The following is a 24,476-nucleotide window of genomic DNA, read 5'->3' on the forward strand; positions in this document are numbered from 1 at the left end:
ACCTCCTTAAGCCTTTCATTCTACCCTGACCCCAGGCCTCAGCATCACCACTGTTACTTCTAACACCAGACACAGTATTTCATCTGCAGTACTACTCCCACACACCATGCTAATGTGGCTTGGTCTAATCATGTTCCCGTACAGTATCATGCTAGATAGTGTACCATGTAGTGGTAATCACTACATCACCCATAATAATGGTCTGGCCAAACTTGCTTGCCCACGGCATCACCCTATCACCTGTCCCACACCATTTCTGCCCTCACTGCCAGCTTTTCCATTAGGCTCCAGCTACACACACACCACTAGTGTCAGCAACCTTACAAATTACCCTGAATCTAGTACCAACACACACATATGACCACAAACCCGCTTCCACGCCATCACCGGAAACGACCTTTCACACCCCATCACCGGAAACAACCTTTCTCACCCCATCACTGGTAAGTCCAGGTTTCACCACCTAAGACCCTGCTCACCCTGCCATACCCATGATACCACACCCAAATGCCAATTCTCACCTACACTCACACCTCATGTAACCAAACAGCAAGATGGAATACTCATTGTTAAACCTAACCTAACAGAACGTAACAGACTAGGTACCAGACTCCAACCAACCAGACAAACCTAACTCCAATAGCCCTAGTTTAAGCTCAGTCCCCAACAACTCTAAACCCAGCTGCAGAAAATCTCACTTTAACGACACAAAGCATTCACTTAACAGTAGCTCTAACCACATCCAGAGGGATACCCTAAAACACCTTTTAAGAGGAGCATTACTCAATGTTCGTTCCCTAGCAGCCCACATAACTGAAATTGCTGACACCATTCTGACTAACAACCTTGACTTCCTCGCCATGACAGAAACCTGGCTACATGATGCAGCTGGCCCGTTTCTAACCTTAGCCATTCCTGACAACTATTCCATCCTCGGAGCCGACAGAACCAAGGCTTGAGGTGGGGGTGTAGCCATTATCTTTAAATCTACTGCCTCACCACTGGCATCCAGTGAACTCCTCACAGTCAAGCTTCAAACGTCCCCTAAAAATACCTTTCCGATCCACCTAATATATAGGTCTCCAGGTCCTATAGGATCTTTTGAAGAAGACATTACGTCATCAGTAGCAGAGAACTCAAAACCTACTACACAAAATATCATCCTTGGCGACTTCAACCTCGGCTTCAAAGACCCCAACGACCTACCAGCCACCTCTGTTGCCAATGCACTAGTTGAGCATGGCTTCCTACAAATTAGTACACAACCGACTCATGTGAAAGGAAGGGTACTCGACTGGGTAGCAGCCCTCACTGCAATATTACCCATAAGGATTCCTCACCACTCGTGTGGACGGATCATCATCTCCTCTCCCTAGACATTAATATCAACAACCTAGAGCCTAAAAAGCCCCCCATGGCACCATCATGTCCAACTAGGAATAAACACAACATCACAGCAGAAGCTTTAATACCTTTAGTAGTCCCCACACTCCATGCACTGCTTGCCACAGCTGACTTGAAATGCTGGTCAACACCTACAATGATTCTATCTCGAAAGCCATTGACACCATTGCCCCATTAAAACTGCGTAAAGGTAAACCCAGAGCACACCTGAACTCTTGGTACACCCCTGAACTCAAACTACTAAGGACAGAAAAAAGAAAACTTGAGACACTCTGGAAAATGACACCCTCTGCAGAAAACAAACTTAATCTAACAAATATTACTGCTCTATATAAAAATTAGATAATGCGTACCAAAAAAGAAAGCTTCAACTCCAGAATAAATGAGGCAGGTTCCAGTACAAAAGAACTATTCAACATCTTAAAGGAACTGGAAAACCCCAATCCACCAGCAGATACCTGCACGAAGGACAAACCCTGGTGCACCAGCGTTCAGAATGCTCTCGCCAATAAAATTACTGGGCTCCAAACAAAAATAGAGGATAAATGGCAACAACTCACCGCTGGTAAATCTACCAGTCCAATCACACTACCCTCTGTGCACACAAACTCAGGTTTCACATTCAATAAGGTAACTATACCTGAGGTACAAAAATCATAGCCTCCCTTAAAGCATCTAATTGCAAAGGGGGCAGCTGCCCTGTGGAGATTATAAAAGACGCAGCTAGAGATCTATCCCCCTTCAGTACCAAAACAATAAATTCTTCTTTCACCAACAATTCAGTCCCAAACAACTTAAAACAATCGTGTGTCCTCCCACTTCTCAAACAAACATTAGATCCGTCCATACCCACTAATTATACACCAATCGCACCTATCCCATTCTTACTGAAAATCCTAGAGTGTCACCTACCTGCAAATTCAAGACTATCTAGAGACAAACTAACTTTTAGGAATACGGCAATCTGGCTTTAGACCTCAACATGGAACGGAAACCGCCCTTGTTGACCTCAAAAGTCAGATTGATGAACTAAGAGATGAAGGTAGAGTCGCCATCCTACTTCTCTTAGACCTCTCGGCAGCCTTTGACTTGGTTGACCATAAAATCCTATGTGCCCACTTGTCATCGGCAGCACACTTATCCAACTCTGCTGTCATGTGGATCCGACCCTTCCTTGCAAATAGAATAATGCGTGTTTTCTCACCCATAGCGGCGGCAGACCCGATCCCCATCACCTGCGGTGTCCCACAAGGCTCTTGTGTCTCGCCCACTTTGTATAACATCTTTACAAAGCCCCTATTCGACAAACTGGACCGTCTGGGTATCACCTGCACAAACTATACAGATGACACCCAGATACTCCTAAAATTATCAGGCATCTACGATGCTGATGTCGGCCGGATCAACAAAGTCTTCTCCATTCAGGCATGGATGGCCACACATGGCCTCTGTCTGAATGATGACAAGACGGAGTTACTCCTGGTCGGCTCACCTAATAACTTGCTAAAACGTAGTCCTAATTACACTAGCATCCTCATTGATGGCAACAACATACCTAGTGTCAAAAGTGTCAGCCACTGCCTATACTGGCAAGCTGATCAGAGCCAGTAGACCGCTACTGTCACCCAATAGTGCCTCATACTGCTTAGGGCACTCATACAGTCCAAACTGGATTATTGCAATGGCCTATACCTAGGCGCTAACAAATCCATAATCGACAAGTTACAGGTTCTACAAAATAATGCACTGCGAGCTGAATTCAACATACCTAGGAGAGAGCACATCTCGGCCACCAGAAAATCTTGCAAAGGGCTATCCATACCAGGAAAAATTGACCTCAAAACCATCTGCCTTACCTTCAAAGCATTAAATCATCAAATCCATACCTACCTTTCAATCTTTCAGAAATCGGGCTGTCACATGGTTATTGTACAAAAACTAACGTAACTCTCCCGACTCCACCTTGTCCATTACCCCTCTAACAGTATACTATTCCTTCCTGTCACTGCCTCTTTGAATGTTTTATTTGTAATATATCTATATAAATTGTAAAAAGCCTTCATAAAATCTATAAATTGTACCCTGTAACCATTACCTTCAAGCGCCCAGATACCTCTGGGTCAGGCATGCTATACAAATAAAACAAACACAAACGCTAAAAAGGGGGATTACATGGCAACATTGTATATGAAAGATGCCTATTTTCATATTTCAATGTTCCCAGCGCACAGAAGATTCTTGCATTTCAAGATGGCAAACTAGCACTACCAATTCAAGGTGCTACCCTTCGAATAGCCTTGGCTCCAAGGGTATTCACCAAGGTACTGGCAGTGGTGGCAGCGCACCTGCGCAGGGAGGCAATCCCAGTGTACCCTTACATGGACGACTGGCTCATTACAGTGGAGTTCCCCTTAATTTGCAGACAAAACATCCAAAGAACCATCAACCTCCTCTTTCAATTGGGCTTCTCCATCGAGAAAAAGTCGAGCCTCGTGCCAAGCACCTCCAAACAGTTCCTAGGAGCTGTCCTAAAAACTCAAGAGGGGTTGGCCTTTCCGTCAGAGGAAAGAATTCAAAATGCATTGCTGCAAATTCCTCAATATCAAGCCGGTCGCCAAATAAGGGTGCGCAAAGCAATGCGTTTGCTAGGCATGATGGTGTCTTGCATTTACCTGGTTCCCCACGCGGACCTGCGCATGCGACCCATGCAGGAGTGGTTGGCGAAACAGTGGTCTCAGGTTAGTGGGATGATCTAGTGGTAGTTTCGCCAACACTAGTACAGAATCTTCGCTTGTGGACGAGAGAGAATCTAACAAAAGGAAAACCCTTCTACGACCCAGAGGTTCAGGCAGTCGTCACAACAGACGCCTCCTTAACAGGGTGGGGAGCGCACTACCTTCACCACACAGCTCAGGGTGTGTGGTCTCGCAAGGTTGCTCAGAACCACATCAATCTGCTGGAACTTCTAGTAGTATTCCGAGCGCTTCGGGCATTCGAACCCCTCTTAACGAACCAGTCAGTGCAGGTCCTTACAGACAACACAACTGCAATGTTTTACATAAACAAGCAGGGGGGCACTCGTTCTCAAAATCCGTCCAGGCTTGCCCAACAAATTTGGAAATGGGCACTCAAACTGAAGATTTACTTGTCAGCCCACATGTTCAAGGGGAACACGACTCGCTAGAAGACTCTCTGAGCCGAGATCCCCTTGCAGAGGAACACAAATGACGACTACACGAAGACGTCGTAGAACGCCTCTTCTCTCAGTGGGGTTTCCCCACAATAGACCTATTTGACGCAAGCGAAAACAGTCAATGCCCAGGCTTCGTTTCCAGGTTCCCCCAGCCAGGCTCCAAGGGGAACGCCCTATAGATGAACTGGTCAGTGATATTTGCCTATGCTTTTCCACCAACCCCTCTAATGAGGAAGGTGGTGAACAAATAAACAAGGAACCAATGACACTTATCCTAGTTGCTCCTATGTGGGCAAGACAACCCTGGTATCCACATCTGCGCAAACTGGTGATGTGCGATCCCATTAAACTTCCGTGCCAGTACAACCTACTCTCTCAGCATGAGGGACTAACAGGGCACCCACAGCCGCACTCCATGAACTTGGCAGCATGGCTCCTGAGGTCATAGAGTTCGGACATCTCAACCTGCCACAGAGATGCATGGATATCTTGAAAGAATCAAGAATCAAGAAAACCAAACACTAAAACCAAACTTCATCACACATTCTAACTTGTATGCTCCACTTGCTAGATGCAGGGTTACTTTTTAACTCCCTGTTCCACCTGGCGGCCTTGTCAGCCTGCACAACCTCACAATAAGGTCTCACGGTGGAAAGTACCAGTCATCAAAGCATTTATGGAAGGGGTAAAGAGACTCCACCCTCCAATCTCTGACCCGCCGCCAGGGTGGGACCTCAATGTGGTACTCGCTAAGATCATCCCTTTTGAGCCTATGCACAAGTCTAGTCTTAAACATGTGACTTATAAAACTGCCTTCTTAGTGGCTATCACTTCCATAAGAAGGGTCAGTGAAATTCAAGCTTTGTCAGTGCAGGATCCTTTCTTTGTTATACACAGACAAGCTGGGATTACGTACTCACCCTAGGTTCTCAACTAAATTCATCTTCAAATTTCATGTAAACCAGTCAATTGAGCTTGCGGCTTTCTTCCAAGAACCCAAAAGCTTAGCTGAGGTAAAACTCCACACACCAGATGTGAGAAGAGCGCTCCTCTACTACATAGACAAGACCAGACCACTAAGGAAAACAGACCAATTGTCTCCGTAGTGCCAGGCAGAGAAGGTGACCGCATGTTTAAGAATGCCATCTCTAGGTGGATAGTCGGATGTATCCAACTGTGCTATTCGCTATCAGATAAAACACTGCCTTTTACGCCCAGGGCTCACTCAACAAGAGGTACAGAAGCCACTCTGGCCTTCATTGCAAATGTTCAACGTCCCTTTTCAAGTTTCGAAAACAACTGTAATACTCTGCAGCTTCCACTAGATATCGGCCTATGCACAGCATGTGAATCTAAGCAGATACAAGCATCAGAAATACGATTACAGTGAGTAATGTATTCCATATATATACATACGAGTTAACACTTTCCAACTTCCTCTACCATTTTTAGTCAGCTTCATGCCCTTACGCTGTAATTGTAATATTTTAGTATTCTGGTGATTGTTCTCCAAAGGAATTGTCACTAGCATACTCGGATAAGATGTCTAGAGTGCTGTAGAACCAATGGGGTATGGGCCAATAACAATATCTGCATAGCCAAGACATGCAGTGGGTTTGACCCCAAGTGCAGAGGAAAAACTGTCAGTGAGAGGGCCATCCCCATATCCGCTACACATAGATTGTTCACCAGGGGTGCCAATACGCACCCCGCTTAAGTCTCATGTTAGTAGGTACTGGGGCAGTTACTGATCCTTCCTGAGCGGTCCAGACTATGACATAAGTGTCAGTCCATAAGAGTTGAATGTAGTAGAGCAGCTGTGGATCTATACCCCAAGCAATTTATGTAGCCCAGAGACGGTCACGGACAACTGAGTCAAATGCGGCCTAGCAGGCCACGAAGCAGAGGTAAAGTGCTCCCTCAGTTCCTTTGCACATACCGGCTGACAGGACAGCGAAAGCCCACATAGTTTGAATTGAAGAGCAGCCCTTTCAGAAGCCAAATTGCTGAAGTGTGAGAAGGAGAGTGGTTTGAACCCAGGTCGCTAGGATTTTTACGACAATAGTAGTAAACATTTTTTGCTACTGGAGTACAACATGGCGAGTAAGCCGAAGTTACAGGGGTCCTCATGTGATCCTTTTTAAAAACTGGGTTAATGATCGAATACCGCCAGCTATCAGGAATTACTCTGCTATGTAGGACTGCCATAAACATAATATGCAAAACCTCAGCCCAAAACAAAGGACTCCATTTCAGAATGATATTGGCTAGCTCATCGGGCCCTTGGGCATGTGATGACTTCAATATCAATATAATGTCCACAATATTAGTGGAACCACCAACAGCAGCAATTATATCATTGCTTGCAAAGCCTGGGGTAATGATAGAAATTTCAGATGAATTGGTGCTCCAATAAGTCTCATGTATATGGAGAATCCATTGCTGATCAGCAATCCTGCTTTATTCTGAGCAAGTCCCCAACGACATATATGCTCTGTACAAATGCCAGAACTTGCGGAAATCATTGGTCTTAATTTAAAGATCAGCTACCAGTTTTCCGATAGAATGCTAGTTTTGTGTTGGACTAGCCAGTTTTTATATTTTGTTTTAATGGTAGCAATTTCGCTATTTGGATCGACCAAGGACATGATTTGTAACACCTAAAACCAACAATCTGGGACTGCATTAGCTTCTTTTGTTTTCTTTTTTTTAAACAGTTTATTTTTTTGGTTACCACAAGAACTTATTCTATTCATTGCACTATTAAGTACATTGTGTCATATTACAAATCTTGTCCATTTACTTCCCTGTCCCCCCCCCCCCCCCCCCAACTACCCCCTCGCCTATCCCGGCCTATCATGCACCACATAATTCCACCACCCTAATTTTTACCTTTCGTCATCCACCCTAATGTCTGCTTCCTCCTGTGCAGGGATGCGTTCTGTATCTCTGGTTTCTTGTGTTTAAGTGACCAAATCTGCAATTAACTGTTTCCACAATTCCACCCCTCCCCCCACCTCTTCTTGGTTCGAGTTCCTGCCTATTGCTTCTTGCCACATCAGTTTCCGAGTTCGCCCTTTGTAGCAGGTCCCTCCACCATATCTGCAACCGGGGTCTTGTCTGTGCTTTCCATCCCATCCCTATCCTGCATTTCGCTAATATATATGCCAGATCTTTCAGTTTACTCACATGTTTTGCTCTTTTGGGCCTTGCAAAGCCCCTAACGAGCACGCTAGGGGTGTTGCGATATCCAAGGTGATATTCGCCTTTGCCACTGCTGGGCCACCTCTCCCCAGAATCTACCAATCTCTATACAGGCCCAGAACATATGGACCAGATCTGCATTAACCTCTCCACACTTTGGGCACTATTGTGTCGCTGATCGGCTAAACTTTGCTTTTTTATGAGGGGCTAGTTATGCCATTTGCGTTATATATAATTGAATCTGTTGGAGCCTTGTGTTTCTAGACCCTTTTTTGTGGTACGCCATAGCTCTGTTCCATGCTGTATCTGACATGGGTTTCTGTAAGTCTGCTTCCCACTGCTATGTTGTCTGCCCCAGTTCCTTCCCCACTTTGGATATTAGCAGCTCGTATATCTGAGCAACGTTATGCCCACCATCCGACATATCATAGAATGTCTCGATCGTCTCATCTAGTTGTAATGGCACTTCGATTTCAGGCCATCTGCGTCTCATATTCTGCAGCAGGCTGGCGTATGTAAGGTGCTGCCCTGGATGCACTCCTGTTTCCCTTATCAATTCTTTTAACTCCTTGGGCAGACCCTCCACGAGCACATCCCCCACCGTCGCCATTCCTTTAGGGTCCCAATATTTTCTCACATTTAACCTAAGTTCCTCCCTCATCCCTACCAGCGCAACCAGCGGGATCTGTGGGGAATACGGTGTGGCATTCCCCATCAATTGACAGGCTCTATGCCCCACTTCACATCCCAATCTCATCAACCGGGGTGAGCGTGTCATGCGCGGGTCAGTTATCCATATGACTTTGTTCAGAAAGAACTGGGTACTTGTACGCAGCAGCCTTGATTTGTGCGTTTGTTCCTCAGACAGCCATTTGACTACAAATTGCAGCTGGCTAGCAACAAAGTATACTTCAAAATTGGGTAGCTTTATACCTCCCAGCTCATACGAGTTCTGGAGCTACCAGAATGCCACCCTGCACCTTGCATTATGCCGCAGGAAGCTCCTACATATACCATGCGGCCTTCTGAAGAACAGCCTTGGTATTGCAAAAGGGACCTTTGTGAAAAAAATGGGTGTCTCAGAAGCACCACCATCTTCAGCAGCGCTGCCCGTCCCATTATGGAAATCAGCAGTCTATCACAGAAAGACATGGAATTTTCAATTCTATTCACTGCTCTAACCGGGAATTGTACAAAAATGTCGACCTGAGAATTGCGACGGACGAAAATGAGGACTCCCCCCCCCCCCCCCCCCCCACATATCTATGTGGTGCAAAGTGTTTAATAAAAAAAAAAGTCGGCGTTTTCGGCTGTCACAATTGTGTGGTTTCAGTGATCCCCTAGATCCCTCTAACAGTGTTCTGCGTGTGCTCTGTCTGCGGGTTGTGATAGTTGTTTTCCCCGATGTACCGGAATGTGTCTAGTTCCCAGCACCAGTAACGTGCGCTCAGGCTTTCCGACATATCCCCCCAATGGGAACAGACTCGACTTCTGTGGGTTAATTGTTATGCCTGACAATGCAGCATATCGCTCCATCGCATCTAGGATGTATTGCAAATTTGGCTCTGGGTGTTGCAAGTAAAGCAGCATATCATCTGCGTATAATGAGATCCAATGCCTTCCTCCCGGGGTGTCTATCCCCACCTCTCCATATTCTTCCTGTAAATACACTGCCAATGGCTCCAACACCAAAATAAAGAGCATCGGAGACCAGGGACACCCTTACCTTGTACCCTTTTTTAAACTGCCATTGTTCTGAGATGATTGCGCCCATTTTGACCCTGGCCACCGGTTCGCTGTATAACAGTCGCACCCATTTAATATATGTTGGTCCTATACCCAACCTTTCTAGCACTGACAACAGCCATGGCCATCTGACCGAGTCAAACACCTTGACTGCGTCTAGTGATGCCACCACGCCTGGACACCTATCGTCTTGGGTACAATCTGTTACGTTGGGCAGTCTGCGCAAATTAATGGTAATGTTTCTATTCAGGACATATCCTGTCTGGTCCGAGTGTATAAGCTTGGTTTTGACTGGTTTAAGCCTTAGCGCCAATACTGCAGTGAGTATCTTCCCTTCTTGATTTAATATTGAGAGGGCCCTATATGAGCCACAATCTGTATCTGGCTTATTTGGTTTAAGAAGTGGAACAATCAATGACTCTCAAGAATCCGGGCAAATTGCCCGTGTCCAATGATGCATTAAGCATTTCCAACAGTGGGAGTAGGATGTCTGTCTTATATTCTTTATAGAATTCGCCTGGGAGCCCGTCTGCCCTTGGGACCTTGCCTGTGAGGTCTCCTAATATAGTTGCTTATAATATTCATGGAAACTTTTGTTTACCCCATCTTATGTCTCGCATAAAGCCCCATACGGCCCCACAATTGCTCTGTCTTCCGTTTACTCTCACTTTTATACCGCCATGCCAGCAGACGCCCTGGCTTATCCCCTTCTGCGTGCTGCCTCTCAACGTATTTCCAGTAGCTTAAGTTACTTAACCTATCCCAATGCTTTCGACATTCTTGTTGTAGGCTGATCACCTCCTTTGCCACCTCCTATGGACCTCTTTCCTGCTTGTTCTATAGCTTCCAGTTACAAATCTCGTAAAATAACATCTTTTATTCCTTTGGATTTCGGTATGGCTGCTCCTCTTATCACTATTTTAAAAGCCTCCCACAATGTACTTGCTGATTTCACACTGCCCTTGTTCTGAAACATTGTTATTTTTGTTTGGTCTTGCTTGCTAGGGAGGGCCGCCGCAGAAATCCTACTTTTTGCCCCTGTGATCTTGGAGCAGCTGGCAGACTCTGTCTGAGCCAGGCTTTTAGTGGGCCTAGTAACGGGAGCGCTCCTTTGAGACCAAATGCCTGATGGCTCCTTCCTGTGACAATGGTTAGGGGGATACAGCGCATCTGTGGGACGGATATGCCCAGACGTGGGTAGAGACCCAAGCTACTCCTCATTGATGAGGCCCAACAAGGCCGCAACATGTTTGGGGATGCTTGTGGTCTCATGCAGAAGGGAAGTGACCTAGCAGTTCTGCCCCTTTTGGGGTGGGACCAGGCTGGATTTGCGACTGGTCTTTCCCCGTCAGTAATGGCTTGGCAGGCGAAGAATGATGGTCTGGAGGGTTGCCCAGAGCAATGTCAGAGGTTAAGATTCATTCTAAACCTTCCAGCTATCGCCTCTTTGTTTTTGCATATGTCTCGCTTTCATCTGTTTTGGTGTTCAATATGTCAAATCACAATGGATTGAGAAGTTGCTGTGCTTAGTAACATGTCACAAATTATTTGCGATTGCATATGTAACTGCACTCGGTCATAGATTGATCCGTAAATTCCACTGTTTTCATATCTTTGGATATAATTGTTCTCAATCAGGGTATATGGTGAAATAACTTCAGAAAATGTTTCCTGTTTAGAATAAGGCCGTCCTTGATGGGTAGAATATGTTCTAACAGTGAACAATTGTTTGTGCAGGATTTTTGCGTTTCTTTCTTTTTTGCAGCGCACAACTGCAATGGGTTTATTTTCTCATCACCCCACGTTGTGCGACAGTTATTTTGATCGTTTACCTTATCCTTATCCTCATCCTTTTCATATGTATATTATTTAAGCAATGTAGATTCACTTATCCGTTTCGCTTCTCGCCTGGTCATCTTTCTCTGACGGCATGTTAGTGTCCATCGACTAGTGCACATCATCCAGGGTCTCAAAGAATACAGCCCGGTCTTTGTGTAAAGCCTTCATTTTTGCAGGGCATAACATGTACTTGAGAAGAGCTGCACGTAGTGTCCTCTTGACCGCCACATAGGTCATCCTCTGCTTTTGCACCACAAAAGTATAATCTGGGTACGCTGTGTTGGTCGCCGATGCTCTGCTGATCGTTCCTCCTTTCCGAAAGTGTTCTAGGATCCTTTCCCTGTCCTTCTAGTTAAGTATCTTGCCTATGATCAGCCGAGGTGGGGCCCTGGGTGGCGGTTTCCTTGTTAGTGCTCTGTACACTCTCTCGACCATGAACCCTTGGGTAATTGACTCGGCTCCTATGTCCTGTAACAGCATGTTTTCGACAAAGTTGGTTGAGTTTGAACCTTCTTCCACGTCCGGAAGTCTGACAATCCTCGCATTATTTCTTCACACCCGACCTTCAGCCTCTTCTGCTCTATTCTCAAGATGCCGCACCTGCTGCTGCAGTATGGAGACTTCCTGTGGGTTTTCCTTGCAACTGCTTGTATTAGCCTTCAACTCTTTTTCCAGCACTCCTGTGCGTTCGGTCAGGGCTCTGACATCCTGCCTCAAGAGGTTCACATCAATGCTGATCGCGTCAATTTTAGATTCCAGTGTCACCTTCAACTCAGCTATGGCCTCTAGGATCTGTTGATCATTTTGCCTGGGGGCCTCCTCTCCTCGTGCCTCTTGCACCATTGTCTTCGTGTCATCCGCCGTTTGTGCAGATTTGGCGAACGCATCCACAGATGACTGTTTCATTTTGCTCTTGTTTGGCATAGATGCCATTGTTGCACCCACTTGCTGGTATCCCGTCCAGTTCCCGTAGTTCGTACCGTCTCACTTGTATGTCAGCTCCCCATTGTGACTTAATGCTGCGAGTCTCGCCATGCAGGAAAGAGCACTGCAGATATAAATTTGGCACATGCTGTTGCATCCTTCAGGGCCTGCAGGTCTTCCCAGGTGTTTTGTGGAAGCTTTGAGTATGGTAGGTCGGGCTGTGTCCCTAGGGGTATGCCCTTAGTCCGTGTGCTTCCACACCTCGTCCCGGCTCTCCGGGGTTACCTTCTCCCACTCCAGGCATCCTGCGCGTATTCTTATCACTGTCTTGGCTTCTTCCCTTGCAGGCTGTACTGTCTGGCTCCAGGCCAACACTAGTCTTCTGCCCGGGTTATCTCAGTGTTGTCTTCTTACTGCATCATGCCGCCGTATGTTCCTGGAAACCAGTTGCAGCATACGTCATTATGGCTTCTCCCCCTTTTCTGTGCGCCTAGGATACGGCAGTTCAGTAGTTGTCTACTCTGGCATACTTGCGTTGTGTTCTATCCTGGTATAGTTGTTAGCTGCTTGCCACCGATTCCCCCAATGTAGTGCTTTTTGCTTCCGCCGTGTGTGGGCTTCCAATGCTCTTTAGTTACTTCCCCATATCTCCAATACAGAAGGCTCGGTCTACGCCTTCAGTCTCTGTTCCTGTCCTACCTTGTGCAATGTTCGGTGTGCTGGCTTTGCCGGGCTTGGGGGAGGATGGGAGGGTCCTCCCATGCAATTCTCTTCGAGCTACGTTCCGGCCATTCCACAATGCTACGCCGCTGCTCTCTGTTCCACTCCCACTGTCAATACCGTGGAACAGCAGTGCTCGTGTGGTGGTGGCCAGTGTGCACACTGTGCGCCTGGGTCAGATCACTATATCTCTTCCATATAATGTTAGTGTGTTCAAAAAACTGTGCGTAGATTGTTATGACCACATGGCCACCACTACTGTCTTGAGTTTGGTGTTTCTCACTGTGCGTGAACGCCTTTCACAGTTGGCAACCCCGCCCGGTGTGGTGTGCTTACTGTGTCCCTGCTGCATGCGGAGCCACCATGCTTGCCGAGTCCCGGTCAGCTTCTTATCTTCGGAGGCTCCCACTTTGTTAAACAGGTTACCAATATATCCCTGTCAACCCCAAGTATGTAATGTGTCCTGGTAACTAGCTCTACCTGTTAGAATTTTTTTCTGACTTTGTATGGTACTCCTGATTTGCCATGCATCACTTTGTGCTACATGTGTATAACTGTATTCTTTTGGGCGTGTAAGGAGTCCTTGTGATTAATTCTTTAAGCAGGGATAAACATTTCAAGGTGCAAGCTAATAGCCATGCATAAACACCCTGTTGCTATGTTCTAGAGCAGTACGATTACTGTATTGATGGTTTCTATGGCAACTTGGGTACCAATCATGACTGTGTAAATGCAATTTTTGTTATGTCTAGGTTCTCGTGTCTCTCCCCGCCCCCTCTATAAGACCTGTTACAGAGAGTTCCCTCGCATTTTACCAGTTGGGGTGTGAACGGTCTTCAATGACATTTACTGTTTAATTTTTCTTATATGTACACTCGGCATTTCTTGAGTTGTGTGCCGAAAGTGCTTATAGTTAACTTGATAGATCCTATATGTGTTAATTTAGTAAGCTGCATATTCTTTCAGTATACAGAGTGTTGGGTGAATTCTTTGGTTAACTGTGTTGAGCAACTGGTCATCCCTACCAGCCCTCCCTCCTGATGTTTCGTCTGACCACTCTGCCACTTTTAGAGGAGTTTGGCTTCCCTTTTGGGTGGATTTATTGTTCTGTCTTTAGGCTAGGTGGTGATACAACCCTCACCAGATGCCTGTATAAAAACGGGCCTACCATAAGGCAGATCATGCAGTACTGTTTGCGTGCCTACTTGACAACATTCAGGACAGGCAATGGATGGTCTGTGCTGGTCACATTCACCTACGCGTGGACAACCAGGTCTGCCTGCAGTACATTGTACTTGATTCAAACAGAATACTCTGTGTAATATTCCTCTGGGTCTCACCTGTACACCAACTACAATTAGGCATCTGCCACCAACCAGGAATGTTCAATCAGTTGTGTGCGAGTATTACCCCTGGCCATAACCAGGGTATCCTGACCCTTGGAGTCTTGACAGTATTTTTTCAGCCCTACCTCCAGAGTCTTCCCTCCACCCCGCAGGGGAGTGTCCATGTCCCCCGCCTGCAGAGGCTGTGGTAGGAGTCTGGGTAGGGTAGGGAAACGCATGTACCTGTCACTGTGCAACAGTAAAGAGAGCAGGAAACAAACCCTGCAGTAGGCGGTTGATCTAAATAGCCAACACAGGAGAGGTTTACCAATGTCACACATGTTTATGACTTGAGATAATGGAACAAGTTCCTCGGGAAGGACAAGTTCAAAAGGGTTACCCTTTCTCAGATCCTTCAGGCTCTCAAGCTTCAGGATTGGATGGTGTCATTGGACCTTCAGTATGCTTACTTTCATGTGCCTATCAATCACAAGCATTAAGTACCTGAAGTTCGGTGGTTCTCATGATCAGTTTCAGGTTCCTGCATTCGGGCTGACCTCTGCCCCGAGGGTTTTCACCAAGTTGATGGCAGTGGTGGCAGCGAGTCTCAGGAGAGAGGGGGCGGGGTATTCACATCTACCCCTACCTGGACAATTAGCTGATCAGGGCCTGTTCTCCCAAACAGGCCCTGGAATATCTTAGCATAACCTGCCACTCTCTCCGGAGACTGGGCTTCTCCCTCAATTTCAAGAAGTCTCGCATGATACCGTCTCAAAAGCTCCAGTTCATCGGGCGGTCCTAGAATGCTTCCTCGGGAAAGCTTTGCCACCCAAGGTGAGGGCTTGACACATTCTGCAGATTGCCACCAAATTCCAGAATGCCCAGCATCTTCCGGCCTTTAACTTTTTGAGGTTGCTCTAACTCATTGAATCTTGCATTTTCCTGGTGCCAGAGGCTTGCCTGAGGATGCGATCCCTCTAGTGGGCCCTCAGGCCGCAGCAATCTCAGTTTTCAGGCAAAATGTCAGATCTGCTTTAAGTTCCAAGCAGTGTCGCTCAGGATCTCCTGTGGTGGGCCTGCAAGGACAACATTTTGAGGGGGTAACATTTTTGGCAGCCGTGGCCAGAGATAACTAGTTACAGATGCTTCACTTACGGGGTGGGAAGCCCACGCCAATGATCTGACTGTCAGCGGTTGTTGGTCTCCATCAGAGACCAAACTACACATCAATAATTTGGAGCAAAGGGCGATCAGACTAGCGTTGAAGGCCTTTTTGCCCTCTGTACAGGGAAAGAATGTCCTGATAATAATGGACAACACAGTGAGGGTAACTACCACTGTGCATAGAGGCAATGCAGCTCTGGTTCTGGGCAATTCAAGAAGGAATCTCCTTATCAGCAGTTCTCCTAGCATAAGGAGAACACAGCAGAGGATGCTCTGAGCAGGCAGAGCAGTGTCTCCCACGAGTGGGAACTAGCTCGGGCAGTGCTTCAAGAGATCTTTGCCCTTTGTGGATCCCCTCGGGTATATTTGATTCTGTCCAGTGTCAACCGGAAGTGCGAGCTGTGATGCTCCTGAGAATTTCCCCCGAGAGGAGTAATAGAGGATGTGTTCGTAGTGGACTGGGAGTTTCCACTCCTGTATGTGTTTCCTCCAGTCCCTGTCATTCCTCGAGCCATCTGGAGGTTGAGAAAGTTTGGAAAATCCATGATTCTAATTGCTCTGGATTAGGCCAGGAGGACGTGGTACCTGGACCTTCTGGACGTGTCCATCTGCCCTCCAATTCGTCGTCCACAAAGAGAACACCTTCTCTCGCGAGCGGAAGGTAGGGTTCTCCATCCAGAGGTTAAGACACTCAACCTTCACGCATGGTTTCTGAAAGATTGAGCTACAAGGATTGGGACCACCCGGAAGACGTGATGGAGTCTCTGTATCGCAGCCGTAGGGTGAAGAATATGGATACTCTTCAATGCGACACACCTGTGGCGTTGTCATTCCTACTGCTTCTAGCTAATCTGGGGCTCCTGATTGGCACTGACAAGGATTACTTGACAGCGCTTTTCATTTTTTTATTGTATTATTGTAGAAACATCTTACTTTTGGTTATTCCATTTTTAAAGGGACTCACAAATGTGTTCGCTCCAGTTCCATTTCTGGTCCCTATTTGGGATGAAAATCTAGTATTAAAGTTCCATGTGTGCTCCTTTTGAGCCTCTTGACTCTTGATGATAAAAGTGAAGACCATCATAATTAACCGTTATAACATCCGCCCGCAGGGTGAGCGAATTAAAAGCGTTTTCATGCAAGCCACCATTCACAACCTTTTACAAGTTGTCTTGAGAGTTGAGCCTAAATTTCTGCCAAAAGTAGTTTCCGATTTTCATATCTCACAGAAAATGTTTTGCCAACTTTCTAGCCTCCTCCACACCCTAGTAAGGAGGACGGAAGACTGCACAGACTAGACCCTAAAGAGCAAGCCCTGACATTCTACAGCTCATGTCTTGCTAAACTAAGGCAGGAGGACCAACTTTTTATCGATTTACATCAGGCATAAATTGGGTCTGGCAGTTATTAAGCAGATGTTATCCAGGTAGATAATTCTGTGGTTCACCTAATGTTAGACTAGCAGGGAAGGATCCTCCCGAAGGTTTACAAGCTCACTCCACAAGGGGCATGGCTGCTACTTCTACCTTACAGAGAGGGGTGCTGATTCAGGACATCTGTGTGGCAGCCACTTTGTCATCTGCTCATACCGTCAAAAAATACTATTGCCTCGGCTATGCTTCAGGCCAGGAGGCGTGATTCTGAAAGGCTGTCCTATGACAAATACTGAAAATGTATTCTTCTTTCCCGAAAATTCGTACTCCCTCCTCAAATTTTCATTACGCTTTGGGAGTCTATCTAAAGATGAGAAATATGTGGGAGAACACAATCCATTCGAAGAACAAGTTACATATCCCTGGTAATGTTCTTTCGGCTGTATGTTCCTCCCACGTATTCCTCATCGCCCCTCCCAGCCTACCCTGCAGTAGAATTTAGTGTTCTACACCTTGTTTCCTTGAGCGTCTGATCAGGTTTGATTACACCAATGCTGGTTAGGTTATCCTATGGGAAGAAGGATAAAAAACAGAACTGAAGTAACTAGTGCGGTGCATGCTATTTATGCTATTGATGACGGCAACCTCAAAGGGAGAAGGAGGCCTTCGAGGGACATTGAGTCAATGATGACGAACGATGCCCTCTGCCGGGTAAACACAATTCAAAGCAGCTCACTATGGAAGGGGAATATCTAAAGATGAGGATAAAGTGGGAGGCACATGAAGTCAAAGGACGTCACTGGTGGTAAGTAACTTGATCTTCTCAATGTGATATCGAATGAAGGGTAAAAGGCCTCCTCATACTCGCGCTGTTACGTATAAATATATAATCATGACTGGTTACAGAAGAAAGCATACTTAGCTACATGACAGTGTGTAGGATATACATTTTGGTTACAGGCATTACATAAGACATAAACATGCAGAGTTCTGGCCGACGTGAAGTGGAGTGTTTTAGTTGAATAGTGTTGTTTTGAGGCCTTTGCGGAAAGCTGCGAGGGATTTCTCAGCTCGGAGTGCATCGGGCAAGGCCTTCCAGAGTTTTGGTGCTAAATAAGGAAAGCCGATCCCCACCGCTTTGGCCCTTTAGATGGGCGGGATGCGCAATTGGTTGGCGTAGTGAGTTCCTTGGGACGTAAAGAGGTATCTCTGGTGATGGTTTCAGCTAGGTAGGGAGGGGCCGAAAGGCTTAAGCATTTATGTTTTAATGTGAGTGTCTTGAATGTGATTATCTCCTTTACCGGTAGCCAGTGGGCCGTCTAGCCTGTGTGATATGGTCCCTTTTAGGAATATATGGTGCTGCTCTAAGCGCATTATTCTGGACTGTTTGGAGCCGATTTAGGTTTTTGGCTGAGGTGCCTGCAAGAATAGACTAGTTTAGCTGCAATGGTGGCTCTAGCGATGGAGAGGCAGTTTTGGTTGGAAAGGAATGGTTTTATAGCATTTATTAATTTAGTGGTGTGGGCAGAGGCGGAAGTAATGGTATTGACCTGTCAGGTCACAGACAGGGTGGAGTCTAGGTAAACCCCAAGGACCTTCACTGAGGAGGAAACTGGGATGGTGGTATTGTCAATGGTGAAGTTGCCGTATTTATGGTTGAGTTTGGAAAGTATTTTTTTGGGGCCTAGGAGGATGATTCCGTTTTGTATCTATTGAGGCATAGTCCGTTGTCTGCCATCCAAGCATGGATGCTTGAGTATATTTGGAGAAGGGATGCAGAGTCCAGGTCGTATGAGCCGGTTAGAGGGAGGAGTACTTGTGTATCATCGGCATAGTTTGTGTAAGCTATGCCAAAGAGTCAGTTTGTCAAAGAGCTTTGTCTAGGATTTTGAGGAGGAATGGGACAATGGTGATAGTGCGATAGTTATTGGGAGATGATGGGTCTAGAGAGCGTTTTTTGAGAAGGGGGTGGACCCTTGCTGCTTTTAGGCTGGACGGGACAGTACATGTGGTAAAGGAGGCATTAATGAATGCTGTGATGAGGAGCCAGGGAATCAGCGCAGTCTTTGATATTGTTGGGTGGACAGATGTCTCCTTTACACGTGGAGGGTTTGAGATGTTGGAGGAGATTTATGACTTCCGATTCTGAAACCTCTCTGAAGGAGAAGAGGGAGGTTTGGGGGGAGGGGAGCTGGGCATGGCAGGACGGTCAGACTTGGTTAGTGCTTTGCGTTGTGTTTGTGTTTTATCTTGGAGAAGTCATTTTGTGAGGCAGGGCTGCCTGTATGCTGGAGCACCAGGCTTTATCTTTTATGATCTCATCGGGGCTGGTGGGTGGGGTGGTGAGATCTTTAAAATTTGAGAACATTTCCTTTGATTTAGGGTTAGCGTTCGAGATCCTTAGGTTGAATGCGTTAGGCTCTGCATTGGATATAGCTTTTTTATATAGCGTAGATAGCCTTTTGAGTTCATCCTTGGTGGAATCACTGGGATTGGTCTGCCAGTTGGCTAGAGCAATGTGTTTCTTGGTGCGAAGGGCTAGTAAGTCATCCGTGAGTTGGTATGCATGGATTTTTATTTCTTCACTAACTGTAGCATGCAGGGAGTTGAATATGGCTGGTGAAGGCTAGATGCCTGGGATTATCCACAATTCAAGAAAAACGACAAATTGAAAAATTCCAAAAATATTAAAGGCACCTATTAATGCCCCATGATCTTTTCATCGAAAGAGTATCACAAATGGGATAAAAAGAATTAAATGTCTATTGGGATCAATGGAGCCAGCATATAGCCAATCCAAAATAAGGTGTTTGCTCTTTAGGTGGTGAGCGAATTTGACTTGGGGGAGTGGTTGTTGTAAAACCAGAATTGTTCTCCAAGCAGCTCAAACAGAACCCATATTCTGCTCAAGAATCAGTAGGCAGAGTCCTTTAGGGATTCAAAATGGTTTAAAACGGCTAGAAGCCAGCTGTAAGGCATTCATATCCGTAAATGGAAAGGGGTAGTAGGCCCCTCCACACCCTAGTAAGGAGGTAGAAAGATTGCACAGACTAGACCCTAAAAGAGCACTCTGCTTTTAGGAACTGTTCCAACAAATGTGTCTGCGAACTACAGACTCCTGTTTAAAACTACAGAAAGGACTGCATTTTGTAGTTTGCAGTGTTTGCTTTTATCTATGTTTTGTATTTTACTAGAACATTGGCCTCCACCCCAGAAAAAGACGGCATTGATTACACAATAAGAGGGAAATTTAGCCGGCTCAAGGCCGTTGGCACGCAGCCTGGGCTATTGGAAAAAACTCTACTGTACTTCATTCACAATATGCAAAAGCAAATTTCGCAGCTTGCATTTCACTAAACATGAACGTGTTTTCATCACACTGTGTGCATTTAGCAAGAAGGCCTGGCTAATATGGGAAAACATGGGGAATATATGTCAGTCTTGGGGTTTATTCAGAGGCTCATCCCACAAATTGGCTTCCCTGGTGAGGCCTTGGATTAGAACTGAAAGTATAGTAACTGGTCATGGAATAAATCCCATTTTGTTCTTAAGCATCTCGATTTTCCAGTTCCTATTGGAGTGATGGATAATCAAACTAAAGTAGAAGAAAGGTTCCGCTTTCAAATCTTTTGCATGCTTTTGTAGACTATTACTCACCATTGCACAAGTGTCAGAGGATCATTTTGTTAAGTATGGAACTTTTTCCACCTGTGTTAAGTACATTTTGCTAAGTAGAAGCTCTTGTGATAATTCCTTCAAAAGGCGTTTTTGCGTCTGTAGTATTACCCAGGGACAGGAAGTGTGTGCGACTCTTTAGTAAATGTTTAGCGTTTTATCCACATTTGGTGCTTAATCATAATAGCACTCATTTTTAATCATCGTAAGTCTAAATCAGCAGCACTAAATAACTTAATTTCAGGTGGTACAGCGATGGCTTAAGTGGAGGTACTTCACAAGCAGCACTATATTTAGTATTTCCTTTGAGGTCTTGAAGATGTTTGTAACATAAGTGGGCGCTCGAATTTGTGGGCCCTGGTTTCCAGGGTCTTCCTAGGAGCACTATGATGCAGAGTGTACCAGTTTAATTGCAGATCTCACTGCATGCACAATGGGAGGTTAAAGATGAGACAAGGGGTCATGTTAATTGATAAACGTTTGGACACCACAACATTACTTCCGTTCTTTTCATAAAACACCGCCCCTTCTAACATCCAGGACCCTTGAACATATGTTTGTTTTGGTTTATTTTAAGAGCTAGCTGTATAGACCCTGCTACGTCTAGTTATTCTGATGCTAACCAGTCTCTGAGAGCATTCGGGGGAGAGGGGAGTTTTTTTGCGCTTCTAGGTCACTACCACCTAACCATCACGCTTGTTTTGCTCTCTGGCTCCAGAAGAGCATTGCAGCACAAAAGAAGGGATTTCATGCATTAGCCCTTGATTTCTAAGTCCAGAGCTGCTGCAGAAAAAACAATGAAACAATGTTATGTTTAGAAAAGGTACTTTCTTGCTCTCCGTTCTCAGATGTTTTTGTTTCCCTGTCTTGAGTAGCTTGTTTGAGGGTCATACATGCAAACACAGTGAACATAGAACATTGATGCATGGGTGTTATTTAAGGATGCAGTGGAGGTGATGATCAATGCAAGTGACAATATTCGCAAACTTCGCTGTATGTTTTGTTTTTTAAGCAGATTGTTAGAGGGTACCCTTCTGGGGGCTGGAGGGGAGAGAAGACAATACACTCAGCCCACCTATGTTTTGGTGTCCAAATCAGTGAATGCTCCTCGTGAAAAGCAGGAATGGTTCAGTTAGCCCTGCTTGGATTCAAACCTTTCATCTGCAGGAGCTGTAGAGATTTCTGCATCAGTAAATATTGTTGTCCATTTGATTTGGACACTGGTGGTATATACATCAACACTGTAAGCTTTTTCACCCGTGATTTGAACCTATAACCACCAGGCTGTGCACAGATCAATTCAGCAGGCGCGTTCATTCTGTTATCTCATTGATGGAAACTGAATCCCAAGACCTTCAAGATGAACCCGGGTCTGGGAGGAACCCATGGTGCTCAGAGATGGACACAGATGGAAATGTTTAAGTTTCAAAATCTTTATTAACAAAAAAAGGATGGGATGGTTACTGCCTACTGGCCCCATCTCTATACTGGGAGTGATCTCAAACATTAAATTAAAGTCAATCAAAATGATAACTATGTCCATGTCAAAAACAAAGCTTGCCATCACTTTTCTTTAACCATGTATATGGAATTTGACTAAATAAAAAAAGGGGTGAATCAAAAGAAATTTCAAGGTGGCGCTGCAGTGGCTCTGCAGCTCTCTTGTCTTGGGGTCTCAGTTGGTAGTGGAGCTGTCCCACAGCTCCCTTCCCCAAGCTTAGGATACTCAGGATTTAACTACGTTCTGTAGGTTTAAACAGGTTACAAACGGTTTCTCAAAGTTTCTTCAAATTCAATAGTTTCGAAGTTCCTTCAGGTTACTAAGGGCTCTCTTCCTCCAGAAGCCCTCCTTGTTACCTTCTTTCAGGAAACTCGCAATTCACAGTTCACAACTTAAAGGGGTCACAAGAGTTTCTTGCTCTGCTTTCTTCCAGGGTTATCTTCCCCTTCAATCTTGTCACTTAGCAGTTCGGTAGTACTTCAGAATGGGGTTCCCTACTTTTTGGTACTGGAGACAAACTGTACATATCTTCCAATTGGCCCTGGCCTTGAACTTTTCACCATTCCTTTTTCACTTTTGGGTAATGTCCCTGTTCTTCTAGGGCCTTTCACAGCATGTCAACGTACATGCACTTATCTTGGGGTCTTAGCTCGCTTTTCCCTGTTGCGCAGCTCCCCTTCACTTGCTCTCTACTTGGCTCCTCCTTCGAACCTCACAAAGCTTCCCTGCACTTTCGGAGAGCTGGCATCAGGTTTCACATTTCCTTTTTTTTTTAACAACTTGCAAATGTATATTTTAAATTTTTCCTCCTTCCTCTCTCTCTCGTGCACATTTATTTTCATGGAATTTTGACTCTTGCTGTCATTCACACCGCAAGTCCCAAAATGCTGTTCATCTTGGGCATTTCCATTTTCTGGCTCTTTACTCCTGCTGTTACCCAAACTGCAAGTCCTAGAATGCCTTTCACCTTCATTAACCTTTATGCTTCCTTCTGCCACTACACACACACACACACACACACACACACACACACACACACACACACACACACACTTACCGGGTTCCTCTGTCTGTTCATGAGACTCACCTGGTTAACGTGGCGCTGGTGGACAATTATTTGGGTCGAAGTCTGGGTCTCTCCACCTACCCGCAGACACCTGGGCTTCCTTTCACATGCCATGGGGAAGCGAGCATTGCATTGGACACAGCCAGCAGGCTACAGTCTGCCTTCTCTGGCCCCTGAGAGAGACAGCTCCTCAGCTGCACTGCAGCCCCTCACAGGCACTGGGCCAGTGCCTCGTCCAATCCGTTCTCCTCCAGACTCTCTCCACAGCTGCTTTTGCTTCCTCCTGCTTCTGCGCTCTCTAGGTCCTCTTTGCAGTTCCAGCTTGCTCAAAATGCTGTTTCTGGATGCTGCTTCTGTACTCCCAGCTAGAGTAAAGTGAAGTCTGGTTGTGCTTGATTGGATTGCCTGATCCTGCCTGGCTTTATTAGTGTGACAACCTAGTGGTGGGTGATGGTAATATTTCCTCTGCTTCTTAAAGTGCTTCTCAAAGGTCATCTCCACTGCTCTCAGTTGCCTCTTCTTCGCAGTGTTTATTGGAAATAGGGGTGGGGGGGCGTGGAGCAGGACTTAACATATCCCATGAAATTAACATATCCCATGAAAGTCTGGGGAACATCGGTTTCATGGTCAATTTGAATTTTGAGTTATTTATAACGTGCATACAACACACTTAATCGAATCTTGGCACAGGTGGATCAATAGGCTAACTAGATCAAATTCAATCACTTGAATACTTAGTCCCAGTGAAATTCACAGAAAGAGGAATATAAGAGCAGCTCCTTTTTAAATAGGTGAGTCTTTAGCCCTGTTCTGAAAGTCAGAAGGGAGTTAGCCCTTCTTAGGGGTTTATAGACATAATTTCGAAATCAAAAATTTCGAAAGTCAAAAAGTCGAAAAAAAAATGTCGAAAAAAATAATGTCGAATTTATTTTTTATGACGTTTTTTTTTCGAAATGGGGGGGTTCCCCCCCAACCCCCGTTTTTTTTTTTTTTTTTTGTTTTTACCTTTTTTTTTTAATATAAACTAGAGCCCAAACAAAAATATCGAAAAAAAAAATAATTCGACATTTTTTTTTTCGACATTTTTGATTCGACTTTTTTGACATTCGAAATTTTTTTTTCGATATTATGACTGGACACCCTTCTTAGGTTCTGTGGGAGACTATTCCACAGTCTTGGTCCAGCAACCGAAAAAGTAGTCTCCTCTTGAGACAGTTTGTCTTGGAAATAGTACGCAAAAATGGGTCTTATGACCTTAAAGCCCGAGACGGATGATACAACTTCAGTTTATTCATTAAGTAGCTTGGTGCCATCCCATTGATACATTGGCACACCAAGCACC

The 24,476-nt window shown here is 45.5% G+C and overlaps 1 protein-coding gene across 3 annotated transcripts in view; it reads left to right on the plus strand.

Annotated features, from left to right (window-relative positions):
• The window catches only part of R3HDM4 (R3H domain containing 4), a 487,584-nt gene that overhangs the window by 341,891 nt on the left and 121,217 nt on the right, over positions 1-24,476 (plus strand). The window lies entirely within an intron of this gene.

Source organism: Ambystoma mexicanum, chromosome 1p (genome assembly GCF_040938575.1).
Source record: "Ambystoma mexicanum isolate Mex_15411 chromosome 1p, UKY_AmexF1_1, whole genome shotgun sequence".
NCBI lineage: Eukaryota > Metazoa > Chordata > Amphibia > Caudata > Ambystomatidae > Ambystoma > Ambystoma mexicanum.